Source organism: Poecilia reticulata, unplaced genomic scaffold, assembly GCF_000633615.1.
Source record: "Poecilia reticulata strain Guanapo unplaced genomic scaffold, Guppy_female_1.0+MT scaffold_219, whole genome shotgun sequence".
NCBI classification, from domain to species: domain Eukaryota; kingdom Metazoa; phylum Chordata; class Actinopteri; order Cyprinodontiformes; family Poeciliidae; genus Poecilia; species Poecilia reticulata.
In genome coordinates, this window is record NW_007615023.1 from 138,448 (window position 1) to 141,579 (window position 3,132).

At 42.2% G+C, this 3,132-nt stretch overlaps 1 long non-coding RNA gene across 1 annotated transcript; it reads right to left on the bottom strand.

Annotated features, from left to right (window-relative positions):
* Positions 1 to 42: 42 nt before the first annotated feature.
* LOC103460249 (uncharacterized) lies at positions 43 to 577 on the bottom strand. Its single transcript, XR_532882.1, has 2 exons — positions 528 to 577; positions 43 to 428 (listed from the first exon to the last, which is right to left on the bottom strand). It is a non-coding gene; the product is annotated as an uncharacterized LOC103460249 (long non-coding RNA).
* Positions 578 to 3,132: the final 2,555 nt, after the last annotated feature.

Genomic DNA, 3,132 nt, shown 5'->3' on the forward strand with positions numbered 1-3,132 from the left:
TAAATGATAAAACATAAATTAACGAAGCTTCGAGGCAGGTCAATTTTCCTCGAGGGATTTTAATAATCGAGGTTCTCGAATCACTCGAGGAATCGTTTCAGCCCTAGTCCAAACCCATTTGGACCCAAACTTCTACTTCCTTTGTCCGTTGTGTTTCTGCCTCACGTTCTGTGAAGGCGCCATGATGCTGCCACTGCCGTGCTTCTCAGACCTGAACTTCGTCTTTCCGTTTTCAGTCGACATGTTTCGGTTCTGGTTCTAAACACATAATGATGCATTGACATGAGAAGCAGACGCCGAGTTACCAGTTGCTATGGAGACKGAATCCTTTTTCCTGAGCCAAACAGTGAAAACTGGAAGTCATGTCRGCAAAGATGGTGATTTTCAATGATACCAGCTGTGAGGCAGCGGCCATCATTTACAGGTTTCTGCYTTTTGAACACAAGACAATAAACAAAGGATGATGATTCATATGAACACCAGTGGAGATGAAGCMTAGAAAACATCCGCACTGACACTTTGCTCACCTGCAGTTGATGACATCCGCCGCCATCTTGGTCCGTAAACCCCCCCCCCCCGCCGTGCTCCACCTGTACCGGCTCCGTTTGATTCCCTGMTGTCTTCATGTCTGTCCGGCTCTCTAACGCTTTTGTAACCATTTCAGACGGTTTCACACCTGAACACGGAGCCGTTACTGTAGCTGACGTCAGTCCGCCATGATGCCGTGGGCGAGGTCCACTCCTTCCGGGTTGGCCATTTCCCGCCCTTACCTCGGCGCATGTGCCGTCGCCTAGCAACCGTCACGGCGCTGAACTCCAGCCGTTTAAAACGAAGCAAGCTAATTTTTTTTTATATGCTAATCTATGAATTAGATGTATTTGTTTCACAAAGACTTAAATTGATTCTAAATATACGTTTTTGAACAGCTATTGCTTTGTCATTATTAGTGTTTATTCATAATTATTTACCGAGTTTGTAAGAAAATGTAATGCCGCCGCTTCCATGAATCCAATCACTTTAACAACATCTTTAGCATGAGGAATACGTTTCAACCAACATGTGTAGTTTTCACTAGTATAATGCTAATAATGCGYADCATGTTGCTGTAGGAGACGAGACTGTTTTTATCCCCAGATTTTTAATATACTTTTATTTAAAACTAGTCCTGTCCCAATTGTATCACGTCTAAAAATAAATCTCAATWTRTCAACTGATGCAGCCCTACCTATAGCGCCAGATCAACCTGCTAACAAGCTAACAAGCTAACAAGCTAACAAGCTAACGTTTTCAGAACATCGTGTGGGAAAATCTGCAAAAAAATCACAGCATTTAAATTGTGATTGTGTAAAAAAAGTCCAGCTTCTGTCGGATGTTTAAAGGTTTGTTTCTTTCAGCAAACGTCGTATGATGCACATCCATTAAATGTCTGTCCACGTTATTTCTAATCAAGGGATAATTAGGAACGGAGGGAAAAAACCACATTAGTGGCACATGATGCGACTTTTAGAAGCAAAGTGATTTGCAGTGGCATCCTSAGTGTGTTAATGTCAAAATCATTCCCAGAGGGTTTCCACTCCAACAGGAGGAAATGCACAGAATGTCACCGAGCGTACGTCCATTTTCACCATTAATTAAGTGGAAGACAAAGTCAGGTGTGTGTTTGTTTTTCTGACCTCCGTTTCCACACCTGACCCAGAAAATGTCCCCTTTCCAGGCTGGCAGCCGATCAGCTCTGGTCCGATGCAGGCAGCCCTTTACAGCCCCCCTCATGTTTATGCAGGACAGCATAAATGATGTATAAATTAAAAACACGATGTGTTGAGTTTAATAAAAATGTATTGGCAAGTGGCGCGAGCATAAGTGGGATAATACCCTCCAAGTTTGCTCTCATCCTGATTAAAATGGATTCCATGGAGGCGAGAAGCACTCAGCGTGAAACCGTCCATTACGCCGGCGGGTTATTATCCTGCGTGTACACACAGGTTCTCCGTGTGTTTTCCATTAACCTCACAATTCATGAGAGCGCCCGTGACCCCCGCTAAGAGCAGACGCAACAGCAGCCGCAGCCCGAAGACGTCCGGAGCGCTGAGCCCAGATTAGACGGAGTCTCCGGCTGGGGAATCAACACGGGTCACGTTAGCGTTTCAGACGGCCATCGACTGACCTGGCGTCCAGCCGGAGGGCCCCCGCAGCCCTAATTAAAGATGATTAAAAGTGTCTCCGTGGCAACAGTGGGAAAACAAACACAGCATCTGTGGAGGAATGCCGCGCCGAAGGAAAGAAATGAGGAATACGTTTCAACCAACATGTGTAGTTTTCACTAGTATAATGCTAATAATGCGTAGCATGTTGCTGTAGGAGACGAGACTGTTTTTATCCCCAGATTTTTAATATACTTTTATTTAAAACTAGTCCTGTCCCAATTGTATCACGTCTAAAAATAAATCTCAATWTRTCAACTGATGCAGCCCTACCTATAGCGCCAGATCAACCTGCTAACAAGCTAACAAGCTAACAAGCTAACGTTTTTAGAACATCGTGTGGGAAAATCTGCAAAAAAATCACAGCATTTAAATTGTGATTGTGTAAAAAAAACCATGAAAGGAGTCAAAGAAAGGTGAAGTCCAGCTTCTGTCGGATGTTTAAAGGTTTGTTTCTTGAAAGAAAGAAAGAAAGAAAGAAAGAAAGAAAGAAAGAAAGAGAGAAAGAGAGAAAGAAAGAGAGAAAGAAGCTCCCGGTTCTGGTAGGAGAAACGATGATCCCGTTTAATCCTCATTTCCAAACGGCTTCAACATTTTAAGGGTTTCTAACCGTGTTTATGATTTTATGCAGCTAATCAAGTGTCTGGAAATGTTTAATATTTCATTAAATATTTAAAATATCCCTGAAAACACAGAAGCTCCCAGTTACGGTGTCCCTCAGGGCTCAGTTCTAGACCCGCTCTTGTGTCTGTGGGAAGATGTTTGTAGTCAGTCAAAAACTAACTATTTTAATTATTTTAGTATAATTCTAGTTATTTATTCTGTCATAAGGAAAATGGGGCTTAATTTAATTCGTAAATGTCTCATTTTAAAACCAAAAATATTTAGTATTTACTTACCAAGCTAAATATTTACCTTGTAAACTAAATGT